Source organism: Cygnus atratus, chromosome 10 (genome assembly GCF_013377495.2).
Source record: "Cygnus atratus isolate AKBS03 ecotype Queensland, Australia chromosome 10, CAtr_DNAZoo_HiC_assembly, whole genome shotgun sequence".
In the NCBI taxonomy this organism is placed as follows: domain Eukaryota; kingdom Metazoa; phylum Chordata; class Aves; order Anseriformes; family Anatidae; genus Cygnus; species Cygnus atratus.
The window spans coordinates 4,478,051-4,501,891 of record NC_066371.1 but is presented as its reverse complement, the minus strand read 5'-3'; the positions used below and the strand labels follow the sequence as shown (position 1 = coordinate 4,501,891).

The 23,841-nt window shown below is 52.2% G+C and overlaps 1 protein-coding gene and 1 long non-coding RNA gene across 15 annotated transcripts in view; one reads left to right on the top strand and one right to left on the bottom strand.

The window, feature by feature from the left end:
* FOXP1 (forkhead box P1) overlaps positions 1-6,211 on the bottom strand; it is a 370,718-nt gene extending 364,507 nt beyond the window's left edge. For 4 of the 14 annotated variants that reach the window (XM_050712861.1, XM_035547101.2, XM_035547104.2 and 1 more), the window contains exon 1: positions 6,025-6,130. The gene's annotated coding sequence lies outside the window, so the exon portion shown is untranslated. Of the gene's footprint in view, positions 1-1,236; positions 1,476-3,345; positions 3,416-4,566; positions 4,678-4,787; positions 5,000-6,024 lie in introns of those variants that run through there. The other 10 variants (XM_035547102.2, XM_035547105.2, XM_050712857.1 and 7 more) reach the window with 8 other exon arrangements.
* LOC118248301 (uncharacterized) lies at positions 5,062-9,778 on the top strand. The gene is made up of 3 exons (XR_004778710.2): positions 5,062-5,163; positions 8,640-8,808; positions 8,955-9,778. It is a non-coding gene; the product is annotated as an uncharacterized LOC118248301 (long non-coding RNA).
* The last annotated feature ends 14,063 nt before the right edge of the window (positions 9,779-23,841 follow it).

Sequence of the window (23,841 nt, the reverse complement as noted above, 5' to 3'; positions counted from 1 at the left end):
GGGAAAAGGCCCACAGTTAGTTTCCAAACAGCACTCCCAGAAACACCAGAACGTATCAGATGTACCTAAGTATTTTATGGTATGGGTTCCATCTCGGTAGATCTGTCAAGATATTTACAGGGCTTGACAGTACTCCTGTCTTTAATTAAATTTTCACACACATACTTTAATGTAATTTAAATAGATTATTAGTTGTCAGAATATAGTATAAATTTTGTTTACGATTTAGTTACTTTAAGTACTTACATTGAGGAAACTCATTTAACCCCCTGACTGAGTAGCATTAAGTGTTGAGATGAGACTTCTAAAGAGCTTCCACTGCCCTTTGCACTCTCGCAATAATCTTAAATTACTACAACTTAATTGCAATTTCAAGGCACTAAAATGGGGATGTTTTAAAAACAGCACAAGGAGGGTCACCGAGAGGAGAAAAATTATTTAGTCCTCCTCAGGTACCAGACGCTTCTTGGAGAGCAGAATTGATTTTGCCCATGCTCTCCTGTTCTCTCATTTTCCACAGAATCCTATCCTCATTTCCAGAATGGCACCGAACAAAAAGTTATCAAGATTATTCTGGATACTTGCCACGTACAAACAGCCATTATACATAAGCCTGTTCGCTTGCATGCATGGAAGAGATCGGTGCCAGGAGAATAGAAAGACAAAACCCTAGAGCATATTTGCAAAGAAGGCTGCACGCGAACGGAGCCAGCGGTTTCTGTGCCTTGGTAGGTCCAACGCTGAAGCAAGAAAAAAGAGCACACGTTAAATAAAACACTCCAGACACCCCAATCAACAAACATCCGAGCTCCTAAAAATAAACCGGCTTGCATTCCCTCTTCAGCCCCAAATACATATTTTTTTTAATTAAAAGGCTACAGAGCTCCCACAATTAAGTTTTCCCTCTAACAACTGCAAGATTTATTCCAGCCTACTTTTTTCCTATGCATACCCTGGCATCACCTTGCTGCCTGCCGTCGCTGCAGTTCCCAACGCAGCGATAGCTGCGGGAACCAGGCGGCACAGTACTTTGTGAGAGCAGCCGGCTGCAAGCAGCGTTTTTGTCAGCGAGCACTTCCAGCACACCCACGAGATCTTGTTCGGCTCTTATTGCAACAAGGCATTTCGTAAGGCTTTGGCCAACAGAGAAGCAATCCGAATCGCGACTTAAAGCGCAGCCAAGCACTTAGGCGTGTCTTCGGTGGCAAGAAGTCAGGGCCCCGAGCCCCTCCGTACCTTTCTAAGCATGGGAGCAAAGTTTTGTTGCCAGGACCTCTCGGAGCAGCCGCAGACAGGCTGCTGATCTCCAGCGCACCACGGTTATCAGCTCCCTCGGCAAGCGCTGCCGGGCTCCAACTGCCACTGTGAAAACACGAGGGGGGCCGGGAGGGGAGCGAAGTCGCAGTTCTGCGAGTCAGTGACACAGACCCAGAGGCAGCAGCGGCAGCAGCAGCAGCGCCGTTTGATGTCAGCGTGCTCCGGATCAGGCCCTGCACAGCCGGGCTGCCTACCCTGACCTCGCCCTCAGGGCCATGGGGCCCGTGCCATGCCTGGCAGCCAGCGCAGCGCCGAGGCATAACTCCAGCGTCCCCTGCAACACCGCAAGGCAACAGCAAGCCCGAGCTGCGTGGCTCCTGAGGGCCCGATCCCGATCCCACCCCCGGGGAGCTGAGGCTCCCTCTCCCCGGGCTCCCCTCGGGCGCACGTCGCGGCCACAGAAGGCCCGACGACGGAGCACGGCCTGCCTCCCCGCAGCCACCCCGCTACCTGCCTCCGCTCCAGCCCTGCCTTGGCTGCGGGAAAAGGTTTCAGCTCGGTGCCTTGAAGTTGCAATTAAATTGCAGTAATTTAAGATTATCACGAGAGCAAAGGGCAGCAGCGGCTCTTCGGCAGACTCCTCTCGCCACTTAATGCTGCTCAGTCTTGGGGGTTAAATGAGCTTCTTTAGTATAAGTACCTTAAAGCAAGCGAATCGTAAACAAAATTTATACTGTTTTCTGACAGCATATAATCTATTTAAATTTATTAAAGCTTCTCTGAGAAAATTTAAGATGACAGAAGTATCATTATGTCCTATAAATAACCGGACAGCCTTGCAGAAATAACTGTATTTTACATACAAATCCTACATATGTGTGTGCATGTGGTATTTCACTTGATACACAAATACATGCTCAAAAGACACTTCACAAAATGAATTACATTATTGGGTTCAATCTCTCTATAAATGACCACGAGCAGTAAGCATATGACATACTAAGCTGCGCTCCATAAATCCACCTTTTTACTACCCCCTTTTTCCTAATTTTTACAATACCACGAAACAAGGATAATTCCAGAGCTAAACTGTTTACGCTACATCATACCGCGGATGATAATGCAAATGGAAGCTCTTAAAAAGAGGTGATCCCCTCCAACAGGAAAGCATATTGCAGCATATGCTGTGCAATAACGCCCAGTGCACGATTCTCTGCTCAACTTTCCTGCTCCTTCCCTCACCAGTACAGAAACTGGCTGCCTTACTATCACCGGTGGAACTGATTTAAGCAGAAAATGTTTATAGTTGTTAAAAAACATTACACATTACCCAAAACGGCTTAATAGCATACATGTGCATGTTTAACACACGTACTTTTTATTGTCTAATTAAAGTATGTGCCATAAAAAAACTACAGGCTTTATGCTAAGTTATGCAGGATGGTTATGAAACCTTACCTTATAAAAAGTATAGAGTACTTATTGTGTGATCTGCACTGTTAATTAAAGAAATACTTATGTGAAAAGGTTTTGCATTTCTTAATTCTTCAGTAGATGTGCACTTGGTCTGCCTCCTGATTAACACACATTCGGGTAACAGCCTTTTCCTCAGATTTTTTTAATAGACGTTTCCATTGTTTTTGAATGCTTTAAAGAAATTAAATAGGTGGCTTATTTGTAGAGTTTACAGTGAGGTGTACGAATGCAAACATCAAAGTGTAAAGCAACAAGAATATCTCTAACTCGCACTGGTTAAGGTTGATTAATACTTAAACCCAAAATATTTATTGAAGTAAAGATCAATTATCACTTAATACCCCTCGCTACAATTTTCTCTCAAAACTACATAGTAATTGAGTCTCTCCAACACAGTCACAAAGCCAAGTTACACACAGTTTTGCAAAACCTTGGCATATCAAGAATAAGGTGCCGCCCGGGTAATATGTTTTGAAAGAAAGACACCACAAGTTTTCTAAACTCTAGGAACGCAGACAGACAACGTACAATGCTTAATCACAGCTGAACTCCTCTATTATGCATCAGCACAGCACTTACACACAGAGAAAAAAAAAATCCATGTTTCCTTACAATTCAGAGATCCAGAAATAAGAGCTGAATTCCACAGAACTTTTACGCTGCTTTCAACATTACACTACTGAAACGCCACTTCTCCACGGCTCTAGACAGCAAAAATAAAATCAAATCCTAAGTCACTCGGAAAGTATATACAATGCACTCCAAAGCACCACCACTCAAAAAAAAAAAAAAAAGAAAGAAAAAAAAAGAAACACCAACCCAGCCCATGCACAAAACCTAACTTTGCAGGTAAAATCATAAGCACCAGAAAGCCTTGTTTGAAACAGCAGTTATTTTTCTCAAAGTTATCCTTTGGTTTCACAACAAAGATCAGCATTTGTAATGGTCCATTTCTGCATAAGTGAACATATAGCCTTGCTGCCTGATCGAATAGTCCAGAGCTTTCAGTGAGGCAGCTCCTGACAACAGCCCAGCAGCAGCTTTGTTTGATCTCTCCTGCCTTCCTTAATCTGGGTTGTCAAGGTTCACTTGTTGGAGGCTGTTTACTTTACTTTTTCCAAAAAAAAAAAAAAAGTGATTTTTTTTTTTCTGTCTCTCATACAATGACTAATCCAAAGACTAAGGGGGAAGAATGCTGCCAATGCAAGATGTTAAAGCTACAATACCTTTTTGCAATGAGATTTTAGCCGACACCTTTTGAATGGTAACTAGTGAAGAGCTTCCTCCCCCAGTGCCCTGGTCCATTCAATCTGGCTGTGAGATAGTGCAAATCGAATGTGCGGGGGGAAAGATTCGGAGCAGAGAAATTGAAACCAGGAGCCCTGATTTCCCCTTCTTCCCCCAAATTTACTTGCAAGGATGCAGAGTAGCTCCTTGCCTACACTCGCTGCACTCTGAGAACTCGAATTCCTTCAGGATCTCACAAACTTAGAAAAAGTAGGAGCTTCTCAGCAGCGGCACAAACTGCAAAAATAACAACCCAGCGAGATGCCCGCTTTCCCTCCACCTAATTAAAGCAAACCATGGATTACCAGCGCAAGAAGCAAGTTTCTTTGACGACACGCTTTAAAGTTTGCCTAATTAAGAGCCTGTCATTAGTGACAGCAACATTATGTTAAAGCAGGTAAAACGCAACGTTAGGAAAAACTGCATGGAAAAGGAAACACGGCTTCGAGAATTGCTTTAATATTTATAACCGCTCCAGCCCCCTAGAAATCAGCAGGCTACATTGTGTAGACGACACGCTACGAGCAGCATACAGACATTACTCACTCAAAGAGCAGTTACTAAAAATGAAACCTTAAACTTCGGAGCCCAGAAGTTGGGCTCCAGCTTCCCTAGAGGAGCGGCGGCCGGGCGCGGGCAGGCGGCGGGACCTCGGGCGGTGCGCTAGGGCTGCGCCCCGCAGCCTGGGGGGGGGGGGGGGGGGGAGATTGGGGGGGGGAGGAAAAAGGAAAAAAGAAAAAAAAAAAAAAAAGAAGAAGGAATCTCACTCGGTTGGGTTCACTCAAAGCAAAACCACGCAATTAAAATCATTACGGCGAAGCGGCAGGAGGAGGGCTCGCGAAAATCGATGCGCTCCGCAGCCAGCCCAGCGATGCTCTGCGCGCAGGGGCCGGGGAATTAAGGACCAGTTGCGCGGGGGGGGGGGGGGGGGACACCCGCTGCGCCCCGCGCAGCCCAGCCCGCTGCCCGACACCGCTTTGGTGTTTTTTTTTTTTTTTTTTTTTTTTTTTCAGAGAAAAAAAGAAGCAAGAGGGGGGAGGAGGAGGAGGAGGAGGAGAAGGAGGAGGAGGGAGGCGCGGACACGCCGCTCGGACGCCGCCTGCAGCGCGCACCCTCCCGGTGCCCGGCGGAGGCGGGCTGCAGGTGCGGGAGGCGCTGCGCGGGGCTCCGCGGATGTGCCCCCCCCCCTTCCCCGACCTCCCCCCCCCAGCTCCGCGGAGGCTCCGCACCGCGGGGGTTGCGCGGAGGGAAGGGGGGGGGGGGGGGAGAGGGATGCGCGCAGCGCTGCGCACCCGCGCGGCGCCGGGATGGGGAGGCGCGGGTGTTTTAGGGAAACACTCCGGGGGGGAGGGGGGGGGGGGGGGAGAAGGAAGAAAAAAGGGAAAAAGGGAAAAAAAAAAATGTGGAGGGGGATGGGCGCAGCGGGACGCGGAGGGGGGGGGGATGCGGAAAGATGCGCGGCCGCGCAAGGGGCAGCGCGGGGGGAGGCGCAACAGGTGCGCAGGGAAGCGGGGCGGCCCGGCCGGCCGCTGGGGGGGGCGCGGGGGGGGGGCGCGGCCCCGCCGCAACTTCTTGCCCCGAGTGCTGAAGTTGGGGCTTGCGCGCCCCTTGCGCGGGGGGAGCCGGCGGAAAGCGCTGAAAATACGGGTTGGGGGGGGGGGGGTAAAGAGGAAGGGGGAGGGGTGGATAAAGGGAAAGGCGGGGGGGGGATAAAGGGGACGGGGGGGGCGCCGCATCCCTCCCCGCGGGGGGGGGGGGCTGGGGGGGAAGTTTGCAAAGTGGGCGGGGGGGGGGCTGCGCGGCCGCGCATCGCTGCGCCCAGCGCCGGCAGCGGGGGGGGGGGGGGGGGCGGACAGGGAGATGGGGGGGGAAGAGAGAAAAGAGGGAGGGGGGGGGGGGAATGGGTCGTGCCGGGCACGTGGGGGGAGAAGTGCGAGAGGGAAAGTGCCGGGGGTGAGGGGGGGTGGCACGGGGCGGGGGGGGGGGGGGGGGGGGCGGACTCACCCGCAGGACTCGGCCCTGCCGCTGCCCGGCTCGGCTCGGGGCCGCCTGGCTCCGTCCCGTCCCTCTCCCTCCCGTCCCTCTCCGGGGCACGCCGAGCCCGGGCGGCGCGGCGGCGTGCTCCGCCGCTCGGTAAATAACAATAGAGCCGCCCCTCGGCTCCGCTCCCAGCTCCCAGCTCCCCGGCTCCGCTCGGCGCCGGGCCCCGCACGCCGCCGCCCCCCGCCCCGCGCCCCCCCCCTCCCCGCCCCGCGCAGCCCCGCGCGGCGCAGCCCGGCCGGCCCTTGGGGGGGGGGGGGGGGGGGGGGAGTAGGGGAAGGGGGGGGGGGCACGGAGTGTGTGCGGGGGGGGGGGAGGCGGCGCGGGGCCGCCCCCGCGGAGGGAGATGTTGTTATTTTTTGCTGTTGTCAGTCTCTGACGTCACATCCACCTGCTGGGTAAACAAGGCTGGGTGCGAGGGGAAAAATAATCGGAATAATGGGGGGGGGGGGGGGATAAAGGGATGGTGGCGGGGGGGGGGGGGCGCGGAGCGGGGAGGGGGGGCGCGGAGACGGGGGTGCGGGCTCGGCGCGGGTGCCCGCGGAGCTCGCTGCGCGGGTTCTGCGCGGGTTCCGCGCCGGTTCAGCGCCGTGCCCCCCCCCAAGACCCCCCCCCCGCAACTTTTCCGCACCACCCCCCCCCCCCGCCCGCATCCATGCGGCCCCGCACCTCCTGCCCCGCCTCCTTACCCCCCCCCCGCCTTGCGCTGGGTGCGCAAGCACTGCGCGGGTGCGCAGCGGGGGCTGGGCGGGCCGGGGGTGCGGAAGGAGTTGTGGGGGGGGGGGGTCCCGGGGGAGGGGGGGGGGCTGTTTGCGGGGAGCTGCCGGTGCCGCCCGGCCGGGAGCAGCGTGCGCGGCGCTCCGCAAAGTTGAAAATCGCGGGCAGCGCAGGGAGCGGCCGCGGGGGCTGCGCGGGGGGCGGCCGGGTGGTGGCGGGCAGGGCTGGAGCCCCCCCAGCGGGACGGAACCTCTTCCCCACCCCACCCCCCCCCACCCCCCTTCTTCTTTTCTTTTTTTTCTGTTTTTTTTTTCTTTCTTTCTTTCTTTTTTTTATTTTTTTAATATTTTTTTTTTTTGCGAGTTCGGGCTTCCAGCGGGCCCCAAACAAAGCTCCCCAGCCCCGGGCGGGGGGGGGGGGGGGCTCGCTGGAAACACCGCGATCGCCCGCCCCGCGGGGCAGCGCCCGCCCCCGCCGCCCATGCACGGAGCCCCCCCGGGGCCCCCCCCCCCCAAGCACCCCCCCCCCAGGCCCCGGAACGTGCCCCCCCCCCCCCCCCCCCCCCCCAGCGGGGCTCGGCCCGGGCAGGGCCGGGGCCGCGGCGCCACCTTTCGGCAGCAGCGCTCCGCCGGCGCGGGGAGCCGAGGCGGGAGCGATCACACCTGAGCTGAGCGCAGGGCGAGGCGCTTCGGCCTGACTCGCGCTCTCCCTCACGAAGGGGGGGAAAAGCGCCGCGAAGAAACCTTTGCGAGGACGGCTTTAAACGCGGGGACCGCCGCGGTCCGGGCGTGCTTCTTCACCTGTTTCGGGCAGCAGAAAGAGAGGAACACCCTCAAGTCACTTTGCTAAACCCCCCCCCCCCCCCCGCCCCCCTTCCTGCTCTCAGCGTTTGTTTTACGTTCATCCTGGAATAAACAGCGGTTACTGGAAATCCCTCTGTTTCCTGTTGTCACCTTCGCCCATCCAGACCAGCCCCGTAAAACACAATGAACCCCCCTGAGGATACGGGGGGGCACAGCTCCCCCTCCACCACTACTGCTGGTACCAGAGCTGTTCGGGGCCCTATTGCTGGGCAGGTGCCTGCAGAGAGCCGCTCGCTGTCCCCCCCCCCCCCCAACACAGCCATCCCCAGAGCAAACGCTCATCAGATTTTGGCAAGGGTGTACGCGGGCTACGACTACAGCTTGTTTGCTAAAAAAATGATGAAGGTGATGACGCCTCCGTAATTATAGGTGTTACTTGTTTTAAAGTCGGAATGTTTTCCAAGCTACTGTCACGCCACACCTCCGGTGGCCCCGGAGCCAGGCCTCCCAGTCCTTCCCCTTTTAGTCACTGGTTTACGAGGTTTGCAGAACGCCTCACGGGGCTGCACGGCTGGTTTTGGGGCCGCTCGGTGCTCCAGCAGGGCCCGTGTAGGCACTGGGACCTTGTCCTGCCTTCTGCATCAGGCATGGGAAGCTGGGATCTGGACCAGAACCCCTTCATTTCCCTGGCTGCGGTGGGAATCACATCCTGCTCTGCTCCGGGAGGACACCCGGTCAGCACCCTCTGGCCTCGCACTGCTGCTCAGAGCCAAGCAGCAGACGAAAATTGCTGTCCTGCCCCGTGGCAGCTAATCCTCTGCTCCTCGAGGCGTCCCTCCAAGTGCCAGGGTGTCAGAAGCCGCCCCGAGCTAACTTTTCTGTAGCACGTTTCCAGTTGTCCTGAGCTGCCAGGCGCTGCGTGTTGCCTTTTCCTGTGGGGGCCGTAAACGGCCACTGTATTTGCGTTGGACTATTAATCTGCCTGAATTTGGTAGAGACCCTTAAATGAATATTCATGGGAATTAATGTCATTTAGCTCTTATTGCTTCCTGAACGCAGTTACGTGCGATGCGTGAATTGGCAAACACCAGAAGATGTCCCATCCTGCTGGAAGTCTGTGACCTACGAGCCCGTTAATGGGAAACGCCAGCCGCCGGTCACCTGCGGTGCTGGGGATGCACAGGGCGCTGCCGAGGGGCGCAGCACCAGGGGAGTTGGGGTGCTGAGGGTGAGAGAGGGAGCTGAGGGAAGGGGCAGACTGCAGGCAGCGCCTTGCAGAATGGAAAACACGCTTAAAAAGGTGCTTCGATACAAGCTCTTCTTCCCCAGGTATTTCGTTTACAAATAGGGACCGCACTTCTTATTCTCTTACAGGAGAGCTTCAGTTTTCTTCAGTTCCTGACTCCTAGAATAAAACCTTCCAGGGTCTCCTACTCCTGGCCTCTTCTGAGACCCAGCACCTTTTGGAAGGTCTTGGGCACCTCCTAGGAGAAGAGATGCCCAAGTCCAACCCTCCCAAGAGCGGACCTCACGCCAGAGTTCACGCTGCTCCTCTGATAACAAAGCAGCAAGCAGCTCGGTCTTACAGCAACGCCAGTCCCAGCATCCGTGCTACCAACCCCTGTCGTAACATAACAAGGACTCTTCCCAAAATATTTGGGCTTGCCCTGTCACAGTGTGCGGCGTTCAAGTTCAGCACTCTGTCAACAACGCCAGGTGTCTCCTGAACCCCCAGCTCCCGAGCCAAGAGGGAGAGCTCAGAAGCAAGGAATAATCATTATTCACATTACTAACACATAACGGAATGTTTAAACAGATAACGTAACAAAACCCTCTGCAGCGAGAAAAACGACAGGTTCTTATTTATCCCAGCTAGGCACACAATGAACTCCGTCTCCTGGAAAGAGAAAGTGAGGCTCCCTCTTCCGCAACTGACAGCCACCAAAAAAAAAAATGTATATATTCTGGTGTGCTGGCTGTGTCCCTCAAGGGGGGCCGAAATTCTCTGTAGCCCTTGATAAACCAACTGGCAATTTTGGGGGGGGTAAAAAAAAAAGTTACTCAAAGCCAAACTCAAACATCTAAGAAAAAAGCTGGTGAAACCAAAATCCAAGAACGATTTCATTTTGAGTCAATCCAAAGATTTCAATTTTGAGTTTTAGGGGAATAAAAAAAAAAAAAGACACACACCCCCCTTGCTTGAAAATAAAATTAAAGGACATTTTGAACACAAAGTAGTTTCAAAATGAAAAATCAAAGTGTTTCATGTCAGAAGTGTCAAAACTAACAGCTTCAGCATTTGTCAGAGCTTTTTTGAGTTTTTATAAATGACAAGTTTGGCATGTGTGCACAAACCGTTTTGGTGCTGCTGAATCTGCATTTTTGCATGCAAAAAGAAAAAAAAAAGGTTGGGTGAAATTTTCTGAGCACGAGCCCCCTTTGCAGCTCCCTTTGTTTGGAGGCGTAGGAGGCCAGCGGCAGCCTCCTGCAATGACTGCGCTGCCGCAGAGCCCCGGTGACACCTGTCATCTCCTCTTTGGCTTATTAATATTTTACCGTTTGGTTTGCAGGACTCCGCGGGCCTGGGCTTTTTCAGAACTAGTTCACTAGTTAGCGGGAGAAGGTGCAAAGGTTAGGACAGCCTGACTGCACGTCTCCGGCTTGACACGCTGCTGTGTGACAGCCTGCCACGTCCCTATCCCAGGATGACTTCAGGTAATTCATTAGCCTGGTTCATTACAGCCTTTGCAGTAACAAAGTCGCGGGCTAAGCTCCGTTTCACCAGCTCCATCACCCAAAGTGATGGTTTTCCAGCGGGGTTTTCTCCTGCCAAGTTCCAGCCAGGTTTGAAACTTACCTGGCAGGAGTGGAAATAGGAGCAAGTACTTAGTGCCTGAAACAGGGCAAGTTTAAAGCCTGAATTACGTGAAATGCTATTGCTATAAAAAACTACTAACAACCAAATTTGTGAAGCGCTTACAATATTAGCGACTGAACTTATTCTCGCCGTGAAACCAGCGGCCGGCTGGATTTCGCGTGCCTGCTTCCAGCACGGCTCACCTTGCCGCAGGTTTGGGACAGCGCCTTGTCCCCAGGGAGAGCAACAAAACTCCCTCGCGGTGAGCACCACGGGCCTGCATTCGCTTCTGCAGGTAGCGGACACCTGCCTGCCTTGTGCTACCTGCTTTCTGCAGTGCTTTCTGCACCTCTGTCGGCAGCTCTGCTTCTTGCTGCACCTTGACGGCTTCTAATTCAGCCAGGCTCAGCGTCTTTAAAGCTTCTGCAGAAAGCCCCAGTGCTTCTCTAGAGCAAGAGGCGAATTCACACCACCATCTCCTCCCCCAGCTGCCAGCAGAGCCTTCGCTCCCCAGGGGCTTCGAACCTCCAGCCACGCACCGTCTGCGTCTGCCAAAGGCCAGAGCCGCTCCTTCCCTGCCCCGCCAGGGGAAGCGAGCTGAGATGGAGACGGGCTTCTCGCATCACGCTGCCGTTTCTGGGACCGCTTTAACTCCCGCTGTGATGCACACAAGTCCCCGTGGGGATGCGCTGCTCCTCCAGCCCCCGGCAGCCCAACCAGTCCCATCCCAGTGGGATGATCTCCTCGCCCAGCCCCACTCCTCCTCTTGCAGACCCTTCCCCGTAGCTGAGCTGGGAAGGGGATGCAGCTTCTCCCACGAAGGGTTTTCTGTCGATGCCGTCTCAAAAGTGTACTTGGCTAAGTATTATTCCATCCTAACTTTTCCACTGTTAGGACTTTCTTAATCCAAAGGTCCAACATCAACAAAGATTAAAGCTTTTACTCTGGTTACATATCTATGAAAACAGCAGTCTCCTGTGTCCTGGGAGATAAACGCTACCAGATGCTCTAGTAAACAGCGGAAAGGGGAGAGAGGGGGGAAAACACAGTGGTCGGGAGAAGGAGAGACGAAATCAAGTTAGAAACGGCAGAAGAGACCAGAAAAGTAAATTCCTGGTGGTTCTCGCTGCGTGGCAGTGAAGAGGTTAAGCCCCAGTACGCTGCCATCTCTAGACAGAATTGGTTGTTATTGCATTGATAAAACCCCGGGTTGTGTTTTCCTTGTCCATTTTGACCCGTATCTGACGTTAGCATTGCAAATGATGTCTGCTGCCATTCAACTAGTCAAAGTGAGCGGACAGCAACAAGACAGAGAGCTTAGCAAAGACGATACTAATGGAAGGGGTGGGGAAAAGTCTGATTTACATGTAATTAATTATTATTTATGTAAAAACCATATCATTGTGGTGGTTCTTGACATCATTTAAAGCCTCTTTTCAAAAGAGGAGTCTCCCCTCGTAGCGCGCCGATCTTTTCCGTGCTGCGAGTGTGGGTTGTGATGTGGAGGGGTCCGCGTGGGCCCACCACCACCGCTCGCAGGCGGACATCCGACTGCCCACAAGGGCCAAGCAGAACAATCCTGCCTCCCCCGAACAGATACCTTCGCGTGACCAGGCCCACGGGAAGCCGAAGTCATTGGGTGAAAACTGTCAGATTTTAGCCCAACGTTATGCAGAAGATGACAGAGTTACACACAGCTGCTGCGAAGAAGTCTCGGATGAAATAAATGGGTTTTCTTCTGAGCTTGTAAAATGATTAACTTATTTATTTGATTTCGACACCTAATCTTGAAATAATCACCTTGCCCAGCCCCAAGGTACGTTGGCAATGTTGTTCTAGACGCTTCGGCACAGACAAAGCTCCCGCAGGAAGACACCAATCTTCCCGAGCAAATGAAACTGGTCCACAAAAATGAAGGGCACAGCTCCGCCCCGGCCTGCCCAAATCCCCAGCCGCAGCTCCTGTCCAGCTCCCAGACACGGCCCTGCCCCACCGGCTTTCACAGGAGCTAGGTCAAACCTCAGGTGCACAGATTGCATATGGCAGCACGACCTAATTAATGCAGGCTCTGCTGGGCAAGATCTGCACAGTGGAAAGCTTATTGGCAGTGTCTCCACGGTCCTCTCTAATTTGCCAAAGGAGCTGCTGGGCAAGGAGCTCACTTAACCTCAATGATGGCAGGGACAGATTACAGAGAGCTGGACTCAAAAACAGGCAGGTCTCAAGCACCCTTCTTAATAAAGAAAAACAAACCACAGCACTAATTGGAGCAATTGGACGGGGCAGGAGCTTCGGCTCGAGCCTGGGAGCGGAGGCAGGTGTGGACGGAACAGCCTGTCCTCGTCAGAGGAGGGATGGCACCCGCAGGGGTGCCCCAAAAACCCACTGCCCGGCCCACCGGCCACACCGAGGGGGTGTCCCCAGCCCCAGCAGCGTGTATCACCTCCCCCAGCCTCCCTCTGCCCCCACACCTCCAGAGCTCTTCTGCCCAGCCTGGCCCCTGCCGAGAGCTCAGCACCACGCTGGCCAGCTTCTGGGGTCAGAGATCTCCCCCCAGAGCATACAGGACTGCCCCATTAGGCAATTTCCAACCACCACAAGCCAGTTTCTCACCCAGCCCTCGCACATCATAGCTGTGGTAGGACTCGCATCCTGTCCTCAGCAGCACGTGAGCCCAATGGAGGTGAAGTGGATCGTCCAGCCTCGCCCAGACTGAGAATGAACTCTGAAACCAGACCGGCACCCACCCTCCTAGTTTTAAAAACACAAATTCTCCCAGTAGACCTCATCCTCCCTTTCGCATTATTTATTTTGCCAAAAGCAGCAAAAGCTGCTGCCGTAGTCATCAGCTTGAGATAGAGCGAATTCAGCTAACAAAGAGGGGACGAATGGCGCAAGGAGATCCCATCATCTCTTGGGGCAGGCTCCAAGAAGGTCAGCTTGCTTTGCTAGCCACTCCATTTCAGACATAAACGCTTTCCATTCAATATATATATATTTTTTGGCCTATATCATCAGCCCTTTTCTTTTTTGGTTTTATTTTTAAGTTTGTTTTTAAGTCACATTTACCGTAGGGATGAGCAGGCTGCTATCGCTGTATTCCGACCTCCAAACTCCGTAAAACTGAGCGAGGTCAGCAGAGGGACCGTTTTTCCCGGTGAAGTTAGCACAGCCATAGAGGCAGAGGCATTATCAGAGCTACCGAAAGCTTTCTTTATCTGCTCAGCCTAGGACCAGATGTTTTGCTACAAACTCTTTGGCTCTCGGTGGTGCACAAGTGCTCTCTGCCATCTTTGCACATCAAACGTCTGCAGAGCAAAGGCAGTGTTTTGAATCTCACCAAAATTTCTGACTTTCAGGAGGTTATTATTTCTGCTGTGGGTTTCTCAGAGAGAAGGAATTATTTAAATGGGAATCCTCACACCCAAGAACCTTCTGGCTGTTTATTCCTGCTCAGGGTAATTCTCTGGCAGACACATTACAGCTTCCACCCCGATACTGTGAGAGTCTGAGGCACATTTCCACCAGCCCTCTGACTTGGTTAATCGCATCAAATATTTTGTTTATGAAGTTCTATTCTACAAAGCCCAACCTGGAAGCAGGCATTCATCCTCCCATATACAAGCACTTTTGCTATAATTTCTTTTAAAGTCAAAGCTGATCCTTATCTACAAAAGGCCAGAGCAATAAGTATTTAATGTGTTTAGAAAACACAGCTCTTTCACCACACCTGCAGCCCGGCTGCCAACTTTCAGCCATGTGGACTCTCCACTGCTCTGGTGCGGTAAACAACATAGTTTGCCCTGGCTTCCCTCGTGGCAGGCACCTCTCCCAAACGTCTACGTGTACTCACGCCCTAAAGGGCTTCCTTCACTCAGGTCCTGTCTCTGCAACACTTCTGAGGGCTCACGTTTGGTGGTGGCTGTTCCTCCAGGTCATCCTGTTAGTGGCTGCGACAGATGCAGAAGAGACCTCGCTCTGAACAGTGGGATCTCGGGAATTACTCCTCAGATTTTTTCCTCCCTTTAAGAGGCAAACGAAATCCCGTCTTTCCCAGACTTCTGAGGGCAATTCGTCCCAGCCCCCCAATCCACAGCCGTCTCCCACAACCTGATGCGAAGCAACGTCCCGTAAGCCTCTCCCTTGGCACCTCCAGCGTTCGTTTTGGTCCTAGCGATGCCACTGAGCAAACAAACTTCAAAGCAAAAAGCAACGCCAGAGCCAGGGAGACGCGCCTGGCGGGGAAGAGAACTGGGGTAATAAAACTCGCAGCATCACCCCTGTGCCAACAACCTCATAGTTTTTGTGCCTCCAATTCCTGCCATTTCTTGGCACGGCTTCCTAAGACGTTGCTGCCTTTTGGAGATGAAAGGAGCAGGCAAGGGTTAAATCCCAGCCGCCGTACCCCACCCCCAGCCTATTCACAGCAGAAGGAAATCTGTCTCTCTCCCACCCCTCAGCATCCTGTCTGTGCTGCATGGAAAACACACAAATCCCCGGCAGCTTCCTGAGGGGCAGAGACCTCAGCCCGGCCGTCACCCAGGCAGCGCTCCCCTCCCGGCTCCGTGCCCCCTGCTCAGACCAGGCCTTGGATGCGGTCAGCACAGGGCTCTGCCTTGCTCACGGGCTGAATTACACCCAGAGAGACTTTTCTCCCCTGGTCCCCCCTTGCCAGGTCTATCTCAATGGCTCGTTTTCCTTTTTTTTTGCTCCACAATTGATGTGGACAGCCCAAGGGAGCTGGAACTGTTCCCTCGAGCCTGTCCCAAGCTCATCCAAAGGGATCTCTGATGGTGTTCAGGGCTGTCCCCATCCCCCTGATGCTCACCCGAGCCACACCGCCCCCGTGGCAGCCAGCTGCTGGAGGTGGGGAGCCCGCAGGAGAGTTTCCATGGTAAGTGCAGTCACCCAGGCTTCAGGAAGTCCCCCAGAGGTCACACGGGTGTCACTGCCTTCCCACACATGGCCCCGGGGTACTGCAGAGCACGCCTGCCTCTGCCGAGCAGAAAAAACAGAGGTCCTCACCCTTGTCCCCTCCAACAGGCTCAGAAGATGCACAAGTGAGCCGCTGAGATGAAGGGGATGGGAGCTACAAGGAGAAGCCAGCCCTTGTCACCCAAGGGGGGGGACACAGCCTTGCGTTCAGCATCTCTCGGAGCTCCCCAAACACATCCCAGCCTGGAGGTGCTCAACGCCCCCACGGCAGCAGCAGCAGCTCGGAGCCGTGCCTTTGCTAACAAGATCACTTTGAAGCACGAGACTCTCAAGCTACCTCTGGTTGACAAACACGTGGCTGTCAGCTACAGGGGCTCTGAACCTCACGCCGTCTGTTCCTCGTACAGAGGCACGTCCCGAGACAGCTTCCAAGGGGCAGGCACCGCGCGCTGGGCATCCACGCAGGGAATCTGAGCAACTAGGGCACCGCAGGCTCACACCCGGCTCGCTGTGCTGCGACTTGTCCGCGCAGCCGAGCCCTGCGCGGCTCCTTCCAGCGCTCCCCGTCACGTGGGAGCTGCAGCGGTGCCAGATCGACGCGCTCAAAATCATGAGTCACAGTTTCCAAAAATTATCTAACTGGTATAAAAAAAAAAAAAGAAATTTAACGAATTCTGTCTTTTCGTATTTCAGATGACACCCAGAAGTTTCTCCACAGCTCTCGGTGCTAGAAACTCAAGGAAAAACAAACACATGACAGAAAGCAGAAGTAGAGATTTTCATGCATTCTCATGATTCCAGAAGCTGGAGCTTTAAGGAAAAAGAAACAATAAACAACAAAAGGCTTACGATATAAGGATTATGATTTGGCTAGCAGCAGAAGTAAAACCTCATGATTTATGTGACAAACCTCAACTGAACAGCTCAGCTCAAGAACTTGGAAAAAGGTGAAACATTCCAGCATCGTTTTGGCTGCCAAAATAACAGAAACAATCGTGCAAAATTCCAGGGCAAGAGAAAAAAATTAATGAGATTTGTTCCACTTTTGTGAACTCGAAGACAAACAGATGTTGACAAAAAGATGTTGCAAACAGTTTTTGCTGTTGCTCAGCTGAGCCCAACCCGCAGCGATACGAGTGCATCTCTCCTTCGTTATGTCATCCCCTTCGCTCTGCCTTTTCACCACACTCCGAGCAGCCCGGTGTCTTCACGTGCTGCGTGTTCTTTCACATCTTTTACCAGCACAGTGAGTTTAATTACGGTCTCTTGTATGCCACGTTAACAACCACAATTAGTTATTAAGCATTTATTCTGCCAGAAAACACCTGTATTGGGTAGTTCCTTAAGACCCAGTTTCAAAGGGGCATGAAAATGCCCCTCTCTTCAGTAACATCTGCACTTTTCAAATGCGATTCTACGATTTAGACTACAAGTACCAAAGGGCTCAGCTGGCTCCTGCCTACTACTTTCTGTTCTCCTTTAATACTGAAGCAACCATTAATTTTATTTACTATAGATTAGACCTGTAGGACCCAACCTAAATGACACTGAGATCCAAGAGGCCCTCTCCTGGAAAAAGGCTCCAGAAATGGATCCCATGTCCAAATTGAAGATGACGCCAGCACTGGTTTCATTTCAAGTCAATCCAGATGTTCAGTAAAGTGATTAGGAAGTGGTGTGTATCAAATATAAGATACTCTGCATTGAACTAATGCATTTATTTGCTCTGAATGGTTTTCCAGTTCAGGGCAGCACTTTGCCTGTCACAAGTAAAGTGCTTTGACAGAACACATGGACATTGCTGCTGCCTCAGCTGAGCCAGCAAACAGAATGGCCAGCAACCCTCAGATGGTGAAGAGAGCCCAAAAAAGTACTGCCACTCTGATACGTTTATTTCCCGGCCAACTAAATGAGGAGTTCACGTCCCATTTGTCAGCATCCTGTATATCCACAGCCATTTAAAGGCAGCAAATAAACCTGGTGTTACCATGAAGTCATTGAGTTTTTGCTGTTACTGGTTAGCAAGTGTCCCAAACGTCACCAGAATCAGGTAACACAGCCCTTCGCTTTGAAGAAGCGAGGCTGAGAGCTTGCCCTGGCTGTCAGCAGCCCCAGACAGGCTTCCTTCCCTCCAGCACTGCATCTGAGCCAGGTGTCCCCTGGCAGGCACGGGGCTCTGGTACCCAACCTGGCCCCCACCATGTAGCTGTGACAAGGTAGGTGAGGCTCTGAGACCTGGCTGGGGCCCTGCAAGAGGTGGGAAAGCTTTGTCTCAAACTCCTGCTGAGTGCTGCCTCTCCCCTGGGGACCTGCTGATGGCATACTCCCCTCAAGGAGGGGGGGGGTGAGGATGGAGAACAGCTGAGGAAGTTGAGTGGGTGGATCCCCTATTTCACTGCCATAATTAGTAAGAGAAAGGGTAGCCCTCTTCTTTCCCTTCCTCCTGGGTGGAGAAACTTGCAGCAGATGTATTGACTGTTACCTCTGGCTGCCTTGATTATTTTTTTTTTTTTTTTTTTTTAGGGACAGTTACAGAGACAAAGTCTCCAGGCAGTCACAAAAGAAAAAGAGGAAAAATAAATAAATCCAGAGACATCACATCCTCTGCTAATGTAAAACATGGTAGCTCCATCCAGTCCCAGAGAGGCACCAGCCACACCATCCCATCTAAACACAGCACCCACAGACACAGACAGGATCTTCTGTGCCATCAGGGTCCCTTTGGGCTTGCGTCTCTGCTTTCTCACTCAAGTTTCTCTTTGCACCTTCTACTTGTGTAGAGGGGAGGACTCATGGGCACATGGGGAAAAAATCCAGATAAGAAAATGCAGCTGGATTGTAATTTGTAGTTTCACAGTCCTCTGTGGATAAGCCCCAACACAATACATCCATTTGCCTGCAAATTGAGAATTGTGTTAAACCCACAGTAGTTCTGAGGTAACAATATCTTCATGCTGAGAAACTTGAAGACTGCTGAGAAATACAGCACTTAAGCAGAACAAAAAGCAAATTCCCAGCAGCACCTTCCACCCCCGTGTTTTTATTGAGTTTTAGTAGAAAAGAATTCAAAAATACAGAGAGCCTGCCGACCAGACTAGGCATTGTCTGCATTAATTTGGGGTATACATTACTCTCAGTTGATACCCAGATGAAAAATTAACCCAGCATTCCTCCATGGCTTCAGATTTCATGAACAAATTTTGCAGGCACATCTCTGCTCTCTGGACATGGTGCTCTTGATTTCCACTTGCACGAGCACACAGGAAAGGGAGGAACAGCTCTGTGCGTGTTGGTGGGGATGGTCTCCCAGATGAAACGAGACCATGCAGAACAACAGCAACTCTGAACTCAGAAGAGCTCTTCTGGAAGCAGTAATGGTAACGGGACTGTTCACCAGCTTGAGTGGTAGCAGAATCTGGCCACCAGATACCCCATCTGCACTAGTCCACTAGCTAAAGCAAATACTGAAAACAGAACAAAGCAGAATTGAGATCTTCAGCAGGGCCTGAAGGAGCTGGAACCCACACCTGCCATCCTTCAGTCCTAGGTGACTTTGGTAGTCTTTGCTCTAAACTTTTACCTTTAGACCAAAAATACAATTCTTATGTTATAAAGGCGCCATGCTTCCATCTGATCTTATGGCATCATGAGGTTTAAATACTCAGAATATACAATTCTGTAATTGTCATTTCATTAGGTTACATAGACTGCAAAACAAAGAGATTCACTAGTAGAACATATTTATATTTTCTAACTTACTTCTGACGGAAGATGTTTTTTAATCAACCAGACAGGAATTCAAACACCTAAGGCCCACTCTTGCACCAGAGGTTACAAAGTTGGGTTGCTCCTCCCAAGAACTTATAGAGCCATCGAGCCATTTCCATAAGGGGCACTAACAAGCAAGAATTTAGTTGTGAACAAGAGGCAGGAAGCACAACTGCAAGGCGCCCGCACAACCACCCTGACCACGCCACCTTCAGCAGCAGTCCCACGTGCTTCACCAGCCTGCACAAAGGCTGCTGCTCTGTGCCCCCTCTCCTAACCACAGCCCCTGGCACCCACAGAGCAGACCTCTGGAGCCCCACGACACCACCATACAGGACCATTACCTTTAATGAAGGGCCACCAGGCTTCTCCAGAAGCACCACCTAGTACACACCAAGCACCACCACAAACCTCACCGAGTCCCACCACTAACCCCTCAGCCCCCCAGTACACGCAGATCGCTCCCAGCCCTTCCACAGCCACTTCCCCCCCCAGCAGCCAGCAAGCCCTGCGAGCAGAGCCCAGGAAGACCTACCTCCCCACAGCAACACGACAGGCTCCTTCTTGTTCCTTTCCTTGGCTTCAAGCTAACAAGCCTTGATCTCAGCTAGCAGAAAACCAAAATACTTGAACCTCCATGTTCTGGCAGCTGTACTTTATCCCCTTCAAACCCACCCTCACATGAGGCAGGGCCTACCTTCCTCTTGGGCTCCCCAGGCCTGGGAAAACAGCACAGGTGAAGTGGGTCAGGCTGTCCCCTCACCATCTGCACACAGGTGCAGGCATTTTTCTCTCATGAACAGGAGCTCAAGGCTGCAGAAACACTGTGTGAACCACACCACTTCCCCTGATCCGCTTCTGAGGGGGGGAAGGCTGACAGAAACACAGGGGCCTCAGCGCCAGGTTTCCTTGTCAGGACTAACACCCTACCTGTACAGGAGCTGGGCCCTTCTTAACATCAAACAGGGTGTCAATACCAGGACTAACAAAAGTCAAACACTAGATTTTCAAAAAAATACATTAAAAGCAATGCCAGTTGTAAGCGATTGGCAAGAATTAACACGGGCATCTTCACTGGAGCACGATCTGCAAGCTGTGGCAGACAAATACGGGCATTTCTATCGGGCATTGCTTTATATACACCCTGCAAAAGCAAATCATTGGGTGGGATGTGAAAATCAAGGAGGAAAAATATATATGTTTCTGATTATTCTACCCTAATGTTGTGTTCTGTCATTATGGCAGATTGCTTAATTGTGCTGCTGATTACTTTTCCTGAATTCTTCCTACAGCTGTAGTTTTTGCAGTGCCGTGGAAACACTAATTAGCAGGAGGAATGTTGCCTTAAATTTTGTTACAATATCATACACGGAAAAAAAAAATAGAAATCCTCAGCCTTCACTTACTTAGTCCCCCTCTCTTGTTTACTTAACCCGTCTCACTCACCGTCCGTCTGTCCCTCCTGTAAACTCTGTCTGGGCAAAGGTGGCGAGGTCGTAGGCAGGGAAGTCCTGCCGCCAGATAAAGGCAGCTGTAATCCAAGCAAGCAGTTTAGATCAGTCCTTTCCACCCCACAAAATTCACCTTGTAGAACAATCCAAATGTGCATTCACCATAGGACAGGCTAGACTTTGCGTGCGTTTGCTACCAGGAATTATCTATATACTTTGCAATATGCAAAATAAGCTGCCAGTATAGGAACATCTGCACGATGCTGTAATCTTACTGCACATTTAGACTCCACATTCTTAATGATCCATCACGGGGAATGATTTGATGTTGTTTAACTCTTGTTTCGCTAAGCTGTGGCATGCATTTGCCCTGCTTGTTCTGCAATATATTCCTGCAATATATCCACTCGCTAAGGAGAAATGCTTCTTATCTTGTGTAAATGAATGCTGTGACACTTTATTTTTTATTTTTCTGTCCTTAAGTGCTAGCTGCTGGTTCAGCCAGCATTGCTCTTCCTCCTTCCCTTCCTCCAGACGATCTAATGGGAAGAGATGTGCTCCTCACTCAGAAGCAGGCATGAAACCCTCACGGAAGCGATTTGAAGAGGGGACCCCACTCCTCCACCTCCATTTTTACACCAGTTTGGGATTAGCAGCAAAATGGGGGAGGATGGCAGCACACGGGTGCTGTTGGTAGGACTTCCCCCTCTCTGAACCGACTGCCTCAGCTCAGCCGAGCTCTTGACCCGACCTAGTGCAGCAACTTTCCTGTTTCTCCTGCACGTGTAACCACAGCCTGAGCCAGCACCTCGACCGTGACCCTCAGCCAGCGCTGGAGGCCTCCGCCACAGCGGCTTCATGCTCGGGCTGCCCCACACCACAGCCATTCCGCTGGCACACTTTGGCTTTTACTCCCCAGGGGCCAGCACAGCCCACGCGTCCCGGTGCAGCCACCCAGCTTCCCAGGAAGGGAAACTTGGGTGGGATGAGAAACCATCCCACACACGTGTCTGAGTCACGAGCCCTGCTGCCCGCCGCAGAGGCTGCACCCCGAGGTGCGAGCACTTCGCCACCACTGGCTGCTCCATTCCACCAGCGGCACCAAGCAGCTAAGGCGAAGCAAGGCAGTGGGGTGACTCTGGGGGTGGGAAGGGTCCAATGCTCACCTGAATGGGGTTTGGACATCTGAAGGAAATAGGAAGTCTGGGAACAGCCAAGGGCAGCTCATTTATAAGCAAGAAGACAACTTTGGGGCTTAGCACGAGTGCTCCAGCAGCAGAGGCGAGGCTCAGACAGGTATAGCTCAGTCAACACTTTGTGCACGTGCACAAGACCCATTTGCTTCTTCATGTATATGGTTTTTCACCAGTATGTTGCTCCTGAAACACTGCAGAATGTTGAACAAACAGTGCTGCACACCGGGAGAGAGATTCAGGGTGCATCACACGGATGATAGCTGGCTGTACCACTGGCAGGGTGTAGGCAGGAGCCCTGGCATCTCCTGGGCTTCCTGCAGGCCCTGAAAGGTGCCGAGCAGCACACACACGGCGACCACGGGGTGCTGGAGGTGCTGGACTTGCTTTGAGCCGGCGGTGGAAGAGCTCGTGCATGCTTAGGGGGCGAGGTCAGCGTTTGTGGACATCTGGCAGCTCCCAACAGGCTGCCAGACATTGGGAAATCTGAGACAAACACAAAATCCTCCAGATCTGCCTGTACACAACTTTCAGGTGGAGAATGTCTGGGGAAAGTTGCATACACGGTAACCCTCTGCTTTGCTTTAGCTGTGACTGAAGTGCAACCTGTTCTGGGATGGGCTTTGACACCTGCGGTGCTGGGAGATGGGCTGGCGGCACCCAGTGAGCTGAACGCTATGGACCAGCAAAACGCCTGGTACCAGTCACTGATAATTAGAAACAAGCTTGCCAAGCCCTGCTTCAGAGCTTGTTGGGGGCTTGGGCTTTAGGCAAGAGCATTCCTGAAGCTGCTCTCACGCTGCTCATATCTCTCAGCAGCCGGTGTCATTACTGGGAAAGCAGCACAGCCCATCGGGGCGAGGAGCACCTGAGCCGTCCCCCATCACGGATGAGGAGCACCAAGGCTTGGGGTTTTGTGTAGTCAAAATTAGGACCTTCATCCCTGCACCCACTCGGGTTCCTTAGAGTGTTTGTGAACAGGAATCTCACTGACCAACTAAATCCCATGTGATTGCACTGGACCTCTGATCGCAGGGAGCAGTCCCCACCAAAAAGAGCTCACAGGTGAGGAGCAGGAGTGTCAGGTAGTCAGGATTATTAAAATCCAACAGCACACACAGCAGATTATTACAAGCCAGCAGCAGATAGATGTCCTCTAGGAGAAAGCCATTTTATCTGCCTGTTGCTAGTAAGTACTGGAAGAGGTTTCATGGTCACCGTAAGTATTAGGACTGAATAATGTTTGGCTATATTAATCTGAAGTGCACAGCAGGGAATAAAGTAATTTTTCCATCCTTCTGATTATATGTAAAAATTTTATATGAGCTTTCTTGTGGATTTGATTGCAGCAACTTGGGATGTTTCCCAATTTGCTCCTCTCCCAGGACAGTTTTTCTGGATCAGCTGCTAGCGAGCCCTGGTGGAACACATGGTATAAAGTATTTGTTGCTTTAACATTTCAAACAACCTAGACAGACAAGGTCACACTCTCCTGGCACATGGCCTGCATGCAGCGCCTTCTTTGTCTTCTTTAATAGCTGCTGCAGCCGAACAGCAAGGCGAGCGGGCTGGTCCCGCGGCATCTCAATGGTACATGCACAAATTTTCCTTCCCTCTCACTCTCCCATTTGCCACCTTTCCGTTTGGCTACGGCGGTGCTGTGTTGGCTAGCAGGGGCCTCGCCCACCCTCTGGCCGGCAGAGCACGCGAGCCACTTGGTTACCTAAATGCTGCGTTTCCTTATTAGAGCAGACGCTGCAAAGTACTCGACATAACGTTAGCGGCTGCGAACTGCGGTGCCCGATCAATGAGGGACATGACAGCCAATTACCCTCCCGCTTTCTGATTGTCCCCAGCAATCAGCCCGGATCAATACTTTCAATCTCAATTGATAGCAGATATCAAACCTGAAATGAAGCGGTTCGTTGTTTTGGAAGTGCTGTCGCTTCGTGTCCAGGCGGCCACCCCATGTATTTGACCATTCATTTCACTTCCACCTGGCCCGGTCTGGCCGGGCATCACAACACCCAAACCATGCACACGTGCTGTTTCAGCAC